The sequence below is a fragment of the Botryllus schlosseri genome, chromosome 13, assembly GCF_051294905.1.
Source record: "Botryllus schlosseri isolate E-star chromosome 13, Bs_hap1, whole genome shotgun sequence".
Classification (NCBI taxonomy): Eukaryota; Metazoa; Chordata; class Ascidiacea; order Stolidobranchia; family Styelidae; genus Botryllus; species Botryllus schlosseri.
Window position 1 is genome coordinate 24,720,734 of NC_137248.1, and position 14,323 is coordinate 24,735,056.

At 39.9% G+C, this 14,323-nt stretch overlaps 1 protein-coding gene across 1 annotated transcript in view; it reads right to left on the bottom strand.

The window, feature by feature from the left end:
• LOC145453684 (cilia- and flagella-associated protein 43-like) overlaps window positions 1-7,962 on the bottom strand; it is a 252,286-nt gene extending 244,324 nt beyond the window's left edge. Inside the window, exon 1 of the mRNA XM_080331653.1 lies at window positions 7,942-7,962. The gene's annotated coding sequence lies outside the window, so the exon portion shown is untranslated. The remainder of the gene's footprint in view (window positions 1-7,941) is intronic.
• Between the last annotated feature and the right edge of the window lie 6,361 nt (window positions 7,963-14,323).

Genomic DNA, 14,323 nt, shown 5'->3' on the forward strand with positions numbered 1-14,323 from the left:
TTAAAACACGCTTCCACTTTCGATAGTTGGTCGAGGGATATACCATTAGCAACTGAAATTCCGTAACGATTTTCAAATTGCGTAGTCAATTGAGAAACATGACTTTCGTCACGTTTTTTAATTAATCTAAATGAGACGCATCGAAACAGACAGAGATTATCTGTATATGGTACACCTTCACGATTACGAATAAAAGCACTGATATATCTACATTTGGATAATCTTTCCATTTCTTCTGAGACAACGCCCCCGCTAAGTAAAGGTCTTTCCATTTCATACAGGAATAAAGTAATGTGTAGCACCTCCGAACAAACAAATTTTGTATCCGGTCTGACTCGATTCGCATAATCGTAACCGGCCGATAAATCAATTGCATTTCTAAACGAATCAAAATCTTCACGCGATATGATAGTTCTTGGGACATCGAGGACAGCTTGCGATGATTGGGGGTGAAAATACGTATATCGCTCAGACTCGCGATTATATAGTAGATACCCAAAGCCATAATTTATTTTAAATTGTCTAAATCGTTGCGGGTATATACTTGCGATACGCGCGTGAATGTCTGCGGGGTCTCGTTCAATCATCCGAATATTGACTATATGTCGCACGCGATTTCTCGACGTCCACGTTGAGTCAATGATCGAATCGTAGTGCTCTTCAATTACTTCGACGGCGGCATCTTCAAAGCCCAAGGATTCGTCGACGATCCAATCTCGATCCAAATATCGCCTGCGTAGAGTCATTTATGCTATCTGTAAAAACATAGAACATTAGAAATTGAGAAGCTTATTTCAATCACAGTTTTGCTTACCGTTTGGGCTTGTATGATACGGTGTCCAGTCGTAAAATCCTGTGTCAACAAAGTATTGAAAATATTACCTATATTTACTCTATATCTGTAAAACAAAGCACAATTTCACTTACTAGAAAACGAAATTATATCTCAAGCGCAATTTAGATTGGTTTAGACCGTACAGAAACATGAACTTAATTCTGTCCAATCTAGCAATCTCAGTATCACGAATATTCGAGTCTGTTTTATCGTCACACAACAGTTTTTCGATATCTTTGATCACGTTTTTTGCAATGACAAGAAAATTTTTTGTCCAGTCTTGTTCGAATCCTTCCATCGAAATAAGGCGGTTCCACATCGCTTGCATTTTCAAATGATCATCCATCATGTGTTCGAAGTAAGAACCAATATCTTGACGAGGACGCTTTCGTGAAGGTTCCTGTGGATCCATTAGACTTTGATAGAAGGCCGACATATCGCTAATTTGTGTCATGTCTCTCTGAGTGGTGGATGCAGCTATATCGCCTAAGTTATCATTCATAATGTTAAGCTGCAAACAAAATTCGAATTAGTGACAATCATTCATGCAAATAATATATATACATCAGCCAAGTTTTTTCAGTCATAATGTCAAGGTGCAAACAAAATTCGAATTGGTAACAATCGTTCATGCAAATAACAATCGTACAAGCAAAACATATTATTCATAAGCTGCATTTTTTCTGGTTCTGAAGCTAGATGCTCTGATATACAGTTCTTCAGCCAAGGGATCATTCTCAACACAGCCATTAACTCCTTTAATACAAGTTTTAGTTCTCTCCAACAAATCGAACAGAACATCACGACGGGCATGTTTGTTGAAACTGACCAGAGAAGGTGAGTAAATACCCCTTCCAAATTTTACAATGATCGTTTTAGCCCTGAACGATATAGGATGTTTGACAGTCATCAAGTCAGAGCCATTTTGTTTATCACAAAGCATGAAGCAGCAAGATGGATTAATAATCCCGTATTCACATTGCACTGCTGTACGATTTATAGTCAGAATTGTTTCCTGTAAAGCAGTATTTTCAAAGAAAAGCGTTCCGCAGTTCGGAAACACAGAAATACATTTTGTAGCATCATAATATTTGAAAGCTTTCAAATTTTCCAAACTCGACAGCAAATAATTTGCTGTTTCACTACCGAAAAGCATTTCGTGCAATACTTCCTTTCCAGAATGGCAATCCCCTTCCAGAAAGAAGTGTGGAGCAAGTAATTTTTCATGAGTCAAGCTTTCACCGACAGCTACTATCAGAGCGGCACGAAGAAAATTGAGACTCCGTTTCAACCCGCCATATTGTATTTCAACAATATTTTCTTCCAGATATCTATACATGACTGTTCCATCATGTATTTCTGTCATCTCTCTTAATCCAACTAGCCAACGCATGAATAAGCGATTCTTCTCATCATACTCCTGTTCTGCTTTGGTAGTGTCATGTATATGTCTTTGCATTGGCCTAAGGACCGGAGGATCATGCTGGATCCAATATCTAGGAAAGATCCTTATTGACGATTGATCTGGCGATGATGGTATATTCGGCTTTGGTATAGAGCCAACATTAGAGTCGGAAAAACCACTTGAAATATGAGTGGAATCGTCGACAAGCTCGCTAAAAGTAGGTTGCTCTGTAACTTGCGATGTGCTCTTCTCTATACGTCGCAGTAGGATTTGCTTCGCGATCTCATTGCTATCACGAGAAATTTCACCTAGCGGCTCGCTACTTTCGGCAATCGCCTCCGCACCAAGAGACAAATCCATTTCCGTGTCGGGATTGCCTACTGCTTGTCCCGAAGCTTGATGATTGACAGAAGGGGCCAGATCGCTAGTTACTTTCTCAACGGGTTGTTCACCTACTGGTGTTGATTGACTCAGAGGTATCAATTGATCCTTAAGTTGGGTCTCGTTGCTAATTAGCTCGATGTCATTAGCCTGTTGTTTTGATGGGGATGAATCAGTTTGGAATGCGGGACATATCTGACGTATGACAACGCGTTCGCGAAATTCTTCTTCGCTCAAAGATTTCAGAAGAACTTCTTTAGCAGATGGGATCTTCGTTATGGGTCTAAAGTATCGATCCATAGCGACGAGTTCCTCATCATCTTTATCCATTTGATCACATTTCATATGATTCGGAATTTCTACACTCAATGCATGGTCACTGCTTTCTCGGGTTGATTGGTTGCTTGGCAACTGCTGACTATCATCATCCATAATTACTTCAACTTGCAAAGACATCTCGAATACTTTTCACTGATTCGCTCAGATTTAGTGATAACTCATTTCACATTCGGCTAATCTTATACGAAAATGCTTCGCGCCAGAATCACATAAGAAAAATGTTCGCTCACTAACGGACAAACATTAACCGTTAGGATTTGAAATTGTTGATAGATAGTAACAGCCCGTTCGAACAAAAGACATTCCCAACCGTCGTTTTCGCTTTGTTGGTAGAGCAAACAATGCATTGAGTGTTTGAAAAGCAATGAATAGTAGACGGTAAAACGAACCTCTATCAAATTTCTTAAAACAAAGTAAACTCAGATTGAACTCTAAAATAAATGGAAGTGCGCGAAAGTAACGTTCGTTACAATTCATACCAATACTTTCAACGAATTTTTTAACCAACAACATATTCAAACTCTGGAATGTCATAAATTTAAATCAAAGTACGACCAATCATTTCAAAGTTGGAAATCTACCAATCAGAATACAGTATCGTGTTCTAGACCGATACTTTCACTGTATTTTTAACCAACAACATATTCGAACTTTGGAATGTTGTAAATTTAAATCAAACGACCACCAAGCATTTCAAAGTTGAAAAATCTTCCAATCAGAATACAGCATCGCATTCTACACAGCTATAAAAGCTCCCATTCCTTATAAATATTTCAGTTCTTCAATATAACGAGATGGTGTCTATTAAGCCGTTAGGTGCACATCAGGCAATGAAGAATGAAGTCGGTGATATCGTTTATGAAATTTGTAATCGAAATGCGAAGCAGAACGAAGCTGTGTTTTTCAATATGAATTTTGAACGTAGATTACGTTCGTTCGAACCTTACAAAGAAAATTTCAACAGTAGTGCCTATCAATTAGCAGAATGTGGATATTTTCATCTCGGCTTCGAAAATTTAGCCAAATGCTATATGTGTGGAAAACTATTCGAAAATCTCTGTCATTGTGATAATGTATGGGTTGAGCATGAACAAGTGAATAGTCGTTGTGCTTTACTAAGTAAAAGAAATGACAAGACTCATTCTTAATCTATTTTCTCGTGTGGGGATTCATGTTTTCACTGAATAATAATAATAACTATATTGTGTTTGCTATATTAATTTAGAATCAATATGAGCATCGCAATAAGAGGTGATAGTAGAATTGTTGGTGGTCCAACAATGAAAAAAGAGTTATATGTTTTTAATAACATATCGAAGCTACGACTTGAAAGCATAAATGATGATGTAATTGATCATCATCAATTGCGCTTACATCGTACTTCGGGTGCCATTCAACGATACAAAGCCGTCTTCACACACAAAGGGGGTCTCGTCGCGACCTATACTCGTGATGGTGTTGAATGTTTCCAGCAGATTAACCCAGCAGACGAATTTACAATTTATTCTCCAAGTATGTTAGATTGTAAATATCTAATGAAATTCTGTACTAATAAACTATATCTTTATATAGGTAACGTGGTACAGGATCCTGACCGTGGTCCGCTATCGTTCATTCTGCAGGAAACATCTCGCTTCATCGCAGAATCGGGACAAATCCAATCGAAAGATCATCCTCAAGCGAACTTCGCGACTAATGGCATGAATGCAGCGCCGCAAAACGCCTATTATGGAATGAATGCTGGCGTAGCGCCGCCACCGCCACCTCAATACGGACATCGCCCTGCTGGGTGGATGCAAAATTCTCAGCAATTTTAAATTACTGGTTGAATATGTGTTAATGGAAAATAAAATGGTAAATTCCTATTTGGTCTGAATAATAAATCTCATCCTACATTTGTGTCTCTCTCTCTATTCTTAAAGCTTTGGTGTTAGAAAAAATTGTGTCAGAACCACGAAGCTAGTAGCTCTATATCACAACGAGACGGTAACGAGTATGCACTGAAAGCACAACCTAACAAAGTCGAGACAAGACAATACAAATCATCATTCAATAGTTTATTTCGGTATGCGTACAGTTAGTCAAAGAATATGCTCCGATATAACGTAAAATCAATTTCATTGCTTCTTGGTCAGTAGCTAAGCAGTCCTCTTCGTGATATTTCACGCTGAAAGGGTATAACAATTCGGGAGCATCCGTTGATTTCCAATTTAGCATCAGCAAGAATAGTATGAATATTAGCTTCATTGCCCGAAGACTTTACAGATAGCAGCTTTAAGATCGTTGCAAGCTTCTGCAATCTCGGAATCTCTTTTCTTCTTGTATATATTGATACAGCAATAGCTTTTAATGCAAGAGCATAATATCACGTAGAACGCGATATCGGAGTCTTCACTCAGAAGTATATCCATTTCTCATGTCCCACTCACTCGTAGTGGTGTTTAAATAACTACTTTTGGCGCGTTAATTCCCAACGGTAAACTCATTGAGACATTCAAATCTGGTAACGGTAAATCAAATGGACTGTTCTCATTTTTCTGGTCGAGCTAATTCCGTGTGGTAGTACAATCATACATACAACTATTAGCTAATTCATCGAGTCTGTCAATTGTAGCACATCGACCATTTTTACGAACCCATATTTGTATCATTTGATAACATTGTTCAGTTAAGTTCTTGGGATCCGCGTATTCACAATCAGCAATTTCTAAGTCTGTTAACTTAAGTTGATCTCTAGCAAATCTTTTCCAAGTCTTGTAATGAACCCTATCTATAATGTCGTATACATCAGAAGCTGTAATCCCCGACATCTTCCAATTGCAATCCTTGATTTCTTTGATGGTATAATCTCATAAGCGACATACATATATATCGTTGTGATACACCTATTATGCGATCAGCTGACGCAATACAATGACGGTCACGCTCGTTATTGACATATATTGTCACCCATTGTCCCTATTGAAGCACTATTGATATAACTCTTTCGCGCGCTTTTCTCTGTTTGATTTGAAATTCAAAAGTAGTCACGTGATCAAATGCTGCGATTTAATTGGTCCGCATGAGAACGTGCTGTTATATACTACTAGTCAGCTTTGTCAAGTTGATGTTGTTTGCTAGTCCCCTCTCCCCACGTTTGCCGGCCAGCGTTACGTCTACAAATACATCCACTCCGATAGAATACTCCAATACAATTAGCGTTGCAATGTCCGAGGATTTTGTCCAATGCTAGGTTACGGCAACGTGTTTCAAAACATGCGACAAAAGATCAACTGACATTGCTGTTACTCTTCTTGTCACGGTTGAATCAGACAACTGCAGCTTCGAAATTTGTTTGGTGAAGTTGTCCTTGCTGATAAATTCCGGAAACAGCGGAGATTCGCACAGTATAGTAACGTTTTTTTGAAAACACAGCTTTTCTAGCAGATTTCATGGGTTTAGTGATATACCAAGCAATTTTGAACCATGCGTCTTTAACGTCGTCGGCAATCTCAACAATGCCTCAAAATATGGATTGCTAGGCCTAAGACCTAGCTAGCAACGCTTTTTTCTAAGATCAGGTGATATGTATAGCTTCAGATGGAACTGTCCGAAGACCTATTCAAAACAATAAGAATCTAAACTCGACCATATATCAAGAAACCAGAACACATTGAAGAATGAGAATAAATCAAACGAAAAAAAGACGGTGGGATAAGAGAGCTCAAGTAGCTAAATTAATATGTAACAATCATAGTGTCCTATATGGTGTCGACACAGGCAAATCTCACGGTTCAATGAAATTGTGTCACGTCATTCTTTACATTTATTCAAAGGCAAATTGACGGTGATTTTTGACCGGCTTGCCGAGCATCAAATTTGATGAATCGGGTATCAATCGAAAGCTGACTCTGCACTGATTACGAAAATATAAATTTTATTCCACTCATGGCCCTGGAACCCCCACAATCAGCCCCAAATTATTCATCGTTGAGTAGATTGGCAGTGTGACGCAACAATGCTGTCTGGCGAAACGAGGGTGTAGCTCAAGAGCAAGGATGCGGCCGAGTGGCGAGAGTGGGATCAGCTGACGTCGCGGCAATAGCAATGTGCAATAGGGCTCTTTAAAAATGACTTTTTTTTCTCAAATCGTACTAGCTACTTGATATAATTGTTAGGTTACCTAATTTAAGCCTAACTCACAAAATTTGGTTCAGTTCCAGCCAGTAGCCGCTTTGTTACAGGAGAAGAAAGTTTCTATTTATTATATAAAAATAAATAATAAAAAACTTGAAAATTTTCTGTTCACCCCATGAAAGTGTTAGGCTGTCTATAGAAACGATGCTCATTTTTTTTTAGGGGTAACCTGGAGGAACCGCAGTAAACCTCCACCCCGTTACGCTCGTGGCAGCCGCATGGTATTACACCATGTTGCTATTGCCACAAGCGCCTTTATAGGTCACTCTTGGGTCCAAAGTACCCGAGAGCTCCCTTAAGGATGCTTCGTGGTTGCCATTTTTACCTTCAATAGTTTCTCTCCATTATAGGTTCAAACGATGCTCATTTTTTTTTTTTTTTTTTTTAGGGGTAACCTGGTGGAACCGCAGTAAACCACCACCCCGTTACGCTTGTGGCAGCCGCATGGCACTACACCATGTTGCTGTTGCCACAAGCGCCTTTATAGGTCACTCTTGGGTCCAAAGTACCCAAGAGATCCCACAAGGTTCTTCTGGTTGCCTTCTTTTTACCTTCAAAGTTTTTCTTCACTTTTTGGGTGCAGACGGCTGTCACAAGCAGGCTTTGGCTGGGGGCGTCTGCGGAGGCTTGTCCCGCCGCCACCATACTTGTGACTGGGATACTGGCCAGTCAAGCTGACGAGATCCCGGGGGTCGGAGCATGAAGGCCTGACGGCCATACTTCTCCTAGGTGTGCAAGTGATTGGAAGTATCGGTTGTACCGCGAGGGTTTCGCACCGCCCAGCGTCCAGTAAGGCGATGCTTACCTTAATACAACCAAATACTCCAAACGATGCTCATTTTTTTTATACGGCTCCCCGTATCCGCTGCCCTTCAGCGACCCTCTCTCAGTTTGGGGTCGCCTCCGGGTCAGGGTCTTGATTACACATTTTGTTTATTTTTTTATTTGATTTTGATTTTTCTAACTTAAAGGTTTTTTTAAGCAGGTATATATAACGTAGCTTTTAACGGTTTCTTCTTATTTTTCTTTCTCTCATTTGTGTATTCTTCTTTATTGGGTAGGTGTTGTGTACCTTAGTACAACCAAATACACCAATTCATACGATTTTGATGTTTTCGCATTTCCGATGGTTGGGCAGAGGACAACCGCTGGAAGCGCGCAGTTGGGGGTCATTTTTCCTCCCCTCTCCTCTCCTCTGAAGAGATTTTTGTTGTTTTTATCTCTTTATTTCCCGTTGGATTTGCCAAACTTTCGTTTGGGCTCTCCCTTGGGGGTTGGTTGTGTTTTGTTCTCGTTTTCTGTCCAGTTTATGTGTTTTGGGTTAACTTGTCAATGTTATCGAGTATGTATTTTGTGTGTGTGTCGGCTGTTATGCGGCTGACTCTTCTTTTGATCTTGTTAATTATCTTTTTTGTTATGTTTTCGTCCGCAACTTTTCTATTTTCAATATCGAGTGATATTTTGAATTGGATGATGGTTTTTTTACAGATGGATAGAAGTGTCCATTCTGTTTTTTTGTTTCCAATGTTGTAGAGTATATTGTTCGTGCTTATACTTCTTCCAATTATCTTTTCCATGTGGGTTATGATTTTCTTTACGTATCTGCATGATGTCAGGATATGTTTTGTATCATCATTGTGCGCATTACAAAATTTGCATTTTAAATCTAACGCTTTCCCGGTTGTTGTGTGGGTCATGTTTCTTTCGCGTTTTTTATTACCAAATATGTAAGCGTTATGTGCAGACTTGTAGTTTACGATAAGCTCCTGATTTGTAATAGTTTTTTGGGTTAGATATTGTGTCTGGATGATTTTCTTCCAATTTATATCTTTCCCTTCCTCTGTTTTTATATTTATTCTATTTTCCTTTAGGCCCTTGATCGCTTTATACAGGCTCTTGTGGGTCGCTTCCTGCCACTCCTCTTCGTCGAGATTTATTTTTTTACCGAGTTCGATACTGTCAATCCACTTTCGCGGGACAGGGTATTTATGGGGTTCCGTGTTTTTGTACAGTCGCCCATTTATTTGTTTTATTCTTGTCCCAATGTCATCTGTCGCATACTGCTGCCATATTTCGCTCGGTTCCTCTATTTTTTCTAGTTCACAAGCTTTTATTTTGGACTCGACATCGGGTATTGCAAAGCCACCTCGTTCTTTTTCGGCTATTAATGTTTTTCTTGAGATAGATTCCATTTTTTCCGGGTTCCATATGAAATTAAAATACATTTTTTCTATTTGTTTTTGATAATTTTTTGGCATTCCAATCACTCTCGCGTTGTAAATGATGAGGCTGGACGCCATGGAGTTGAGGATTGTTTTCTTCCCCACCCAGGATAATCGTCTTTGTTTATAAGCATTGAGAATTCGCTTTATTTTCATAGTGCGTATATCCCATGTTTCTTTTTCTTGATTTTCACCATATATTTGGCCGAGTATTTTAATACTTGGTTTTATTAGGTGTTTGTATTGGAATCTATTGGTTAGGGTACCGCGTCTCGGTGGGATGTGTAGGATTTCAGTTTTGTTGGCATTCAATTTTTGTCCTGTCGCTCTTGCGTATCGTTCGAATTCTTGGAATATCATTTCGACGTCTTTTTCTTGGGTGAGGTAGCAGGTCAAGTCATCAGCGTACTGCTGTAACCTGATCGTGCTCTTTCCCAGTCTAAACGCCTGGATGTTTCGGTTATTTTCAATTTTTCGGGCTAGGGGATCACTGCAGATGGCGTATAGCGCCATACTTAACGGACACCCCTGCCTTATTCCTCTTTTTAGATGTATTTTTCCCGTAAGGGCTCCGTTAACGAGTATTCTGCTGTTTGAAGTGCTGTATAGTTTTTTAATTAGGTTAATGATGTTCCCAGGGAGGCGGTACCCCTCCAGAATTCTGTACATATATTCATGATTTATTTTATCAAAGGCTTTTTCCTGGTCAAAATTGACCAGGAATAGCTGTTTGCCTCGTTCTTTTGCGTAGTCCACCGCGGCTTGGGTGTTTCTGAGTACATCAGTGATCTTTCTACCCTTTATGCCGCATTTTTGTGTATTGAGTATCACGTCAGGTAATATTCCTTTTAGTCTGGCTGATATAATTGCCATTAGGATTTTATAATCAGTGTTAAGTAAGGTGATGGGCCTCCAGTTATTGAGGTTTGCGGGGTTACCTTTTTTATATATTATCGTGGATATCCCATCCGCCCACGTTTCGCATATGCCTCCAAATATATACGCGTTGTTGATTACGTCTAGGAGGTCTTTTTTAATCACTTTCCAGAAGGTGGCATAGAACTCCCTGGGTAGGCCATCCGACCCGGGAGTCTTGCCACCTTCCATCTTCTTTATTATTGCTTTTATTTCTTCTTCGGTGCTCACCAAATTTGGTTCAATTCCAACCAGTGGAAGCGGAGTTATTGCTGTCGAAAAATTGGATTTGAATAAAATAGTATTTACGGTGAGCGATTCTTTGTTTATTTATTATAGTTGTGCTCACCGTAAATACTATTTTATTCAAATCAAAATTTTTCGACGGCAATAACTCCGCTTCCACTGGTTGGAATTGAACCAAATTTAGTGAGGAATCAGCCTCGAATTTTTCATTGTTATGGAGATTGGCATTGAGACGCAACAATGCTGTCTGGCTCTTTTTTTGAGCTACTCTTTCGTTTCGCCAGACAGCATTGTTGCATCCCAATGCCAATCTCCTTAACAATGAAAAATTCGAGGCTGATTGTGGGAGTTCCAGGGCCACGAGCGGAATAAAATTCATATTTTCGTAATCAGTGCAGAGTCAGCTTTCGACTGATATCCGTTTTACCAAATTTAATGCTCGGCAAGCCGGTCAAAAATGACTGTCAAATTGCATGTAGCCAAATGGAAATCGTGACGTCATACAATTTCACCGATGCGTGAGATTTGCTTGTGTCGACACCATAGAGGACACAATTACTGCGTTTCCATGCACGGCCGATAGGCCCATTTTCGAGAGATTCGGCCGACGAACGAGAGAATTTTGTTGCGCATTAACAGATTGCACACCCACGTCGGCCGACTCGTCGGCCATCGAGTGAATCCTTCGGCTTAGCCCTTCGGCCATGCTTGCGCTGTGTCTTGGATTAGCGAATTGGTATTCGCTACTTGCAATACACTTTTCGTATCAACTTGACTATGGCTGCACTCCGGACGGATCTTGGACGCCTTGAAAAACCCGGAATTTAATTATGATTGCAATGGAATTTAGTAGTACCGGTACTGCAACGAATTACCCGTAGGCTACCGAAATCTTCGCGATCTGATCACATACGCTGCTGCCACAATTCGAGGGTTTGTGTTCTGGTGCATGGGTACAATACAAACTATACCGTTTGACCACAAACTAGGTGAACTTATTCACATTCCCTTGTAAAATCATCAACAGGACACTGGAAGTTCGTGTCTGAATCATAGTACCGGTACAGTAATCCGAAACAGTAGTACCGGTAGACTACTGGACAAGTTACTATTCTGCGCTCGAAATTATTGGACCACGACAATTGGTTCATCATGATTCATGACCATTTTACATGTTGGATGGATTTAGGCCTACGTGTTCAATGTCAAAGCGTGTTGTTTGACTGAAAGACCGCTACAAGTCATCTCGGCTCATTCCTACCGAGTCATTTATCGCAATCTTGTGATTATTATGAAATTATTACACAAAGTAAGCCAAAAACGTCATTGCGATCGCTTTGCCCACCTAGTTCGGCCAAGTCACGGTCGGATTACGCCTGGTCATGGAAACACGGCCGACATGTACAACGCATGCGTCATGGCCTTTCGGTCGACCGTCGGCCGAGCATGGAAACGAAGTATATGTGGCGAGCATAGCAATTTACTACGTAGCTACGTTGTAAATTGCTATGGTGCGAGTGAGCTTATTTATTTTGTTCTGAGTTTCCATGTTCCAACAAATTCCATTCAGGCTGTAGCTGGCTTGATTGTCTCCAGATCCCTTCGCTACAGACTAGTCTACATTGTTTTATATTTCACTCTGTATTTAAATATTTTGGTGGAACCGAATAAATACTCTCTCTCTCTCTCCCTTGTGGTTCTGAGCCTGACAACTCCCTGATGCTATTAGTGGAATACATAAACCACGTCGATCATCGCTTCTAAACGCTTTTTGTACCGTACGCGTAGTTACAGTTATTAAAATGACGCGTTCGGTATCTGTAATACACAGTTCAATAAAAAAAATCGACTGACAACTATCTAAATTTCCAATTAAATAGTATATTCATATTGAAATGAACCAGAATATTTTCGGCTGACACTCGTCAGGGGTAATCGTCAGCAACTAGTAGAGAATTGGAAAGAACATTGTATATCAACAATCGTATCACAAAATATGACGTCACCAGCATGAAATTTCGAATGAAAGAGCGTTCAATGTACTATTTTTAGGTGGTACACGAACTCCTTTTGTTGGTTGGTGTATTTTGATAAAAGTTGATTCCAAGGCACACAAATGGAATTGTGAACGGCCTCGCCCTACGATTCGAAATCGGTCGTCTCGATAATTATTCGCACAAATCGGATTATCCAACAGATGTTTGCCGATGGCAGAATGGGAGACATTCATACACTTGGGGGCGCCAAAACCTCGTCCTAGTGATCCATTGCTTACATTGGATACCGAAAGAAACGTCGTCTTGATTTGTTGTCTTTTGACATCCCTAGCGTAGCTGGTTGGAAGTCAAGTGCCCCTACACGGTAAAGAATGACCTAATAACACCTTGAAAGTATTTTCCATATTTGATGATTGCTGCAGATGGCTATTATCTGAAGAAAAATCACGGATGGTATGCCCAAGTACAAGGCCACATGACTTGCGCTTGTATGAAACTATATGTTGTTTTATGCATACATTTCGTAATGTGCACATGGAAAATATAGAGTTTGACCCATAATTTGTTCCTAAATTTAGGATTCTGAAGTTGTAAAAGTTCTACGAAATGTATTGGCGTCCTTTTTTGGTGGTCAAGATTGTGTCACCGCAAGACGAAAAACTGAAAACTGCTGAATGCAATGTAGCTTTGAATACGATTTTTTTGAGCAAAACCGTTCATGCCGTCGTGGTGATTATTGTTATTTCCAAATTCCATGATTCTTTCTGTTGATTACGTAGTCTACCTATATATTGGGAGTTTTTATGTATCTCGTTTGGTAAATGAAAACAAAACTTGCGTCTAGACCAGGGGTTCTCAAAGGGTGGGCCATGGCCCACTGGTGGGCCACAGAGCATTTCGAGGTGGGCCACAGAGCTATTTAGAAAAGTTCAGAATTGATGTAAGTTTAGTTATATTTCTTATGTTATTCGCTAAAAATATATTCGTATTCTCTAATTATACGTAGGTTACGTAAAGCTTTTCATCCGACTCTGATTAGACGTAGTGGTGCGTATGAAGTCAGCATGTACGTACAATTCCAACACGTTAGGGAGAAACGGTGGCTTTTTCTACTGGCTATGACAACCTACGGTTAACAGCAACTAAAATAATTTCAAGCGTATAATAACTGGAATATAATGCTTAAGGAACCAAGTATTCCGGCAGGGTCATAATATTATGTCGTATGCCGTTGAAAGGGGTATGCAATGAACTCGCAACGAAGTGCAATTGATGTCCAGATTTACTGTACTTCGGCAGGCCGTATTATTGTAAGCTAAAAATAGCCATAATTGCAAATTATTAGTAACTTCTTGCGGAGGTATACTGCACCACCGCAACGAATCTTAATGGGTTGAGGATTTATCGGAGCGCATCAATCTTTGAAGTCGGTGTAAAATGTCCGGCCTGGAAATCATTGTACATAATAAAAGAGTGACAGGAATTGATTGTAACATTGGATCGAATATTCTGACATCGCAACGTCAGTTGTTTTGGTGCAAGACATACAATGTAGGCTACGTCATGCTATTGAAAAATCTTTCTTCATTTCTCTGTAGTACCCCATTCACCAATGATTATTCGATTCTGGGCCAGAATGATTATAATATTCCCCACAATAGTATCACAAAAGTCCCAATCACACAGTGCGGGGATCTGATCATTGTGTTTCGCGACATGGAGCAGCGGACGAAGATAATCTAGGTACTTAGGAGCTTATGATCTACCAAGGCAGAAACTGCCGCACCCACACCCCCAATTGGAGGAG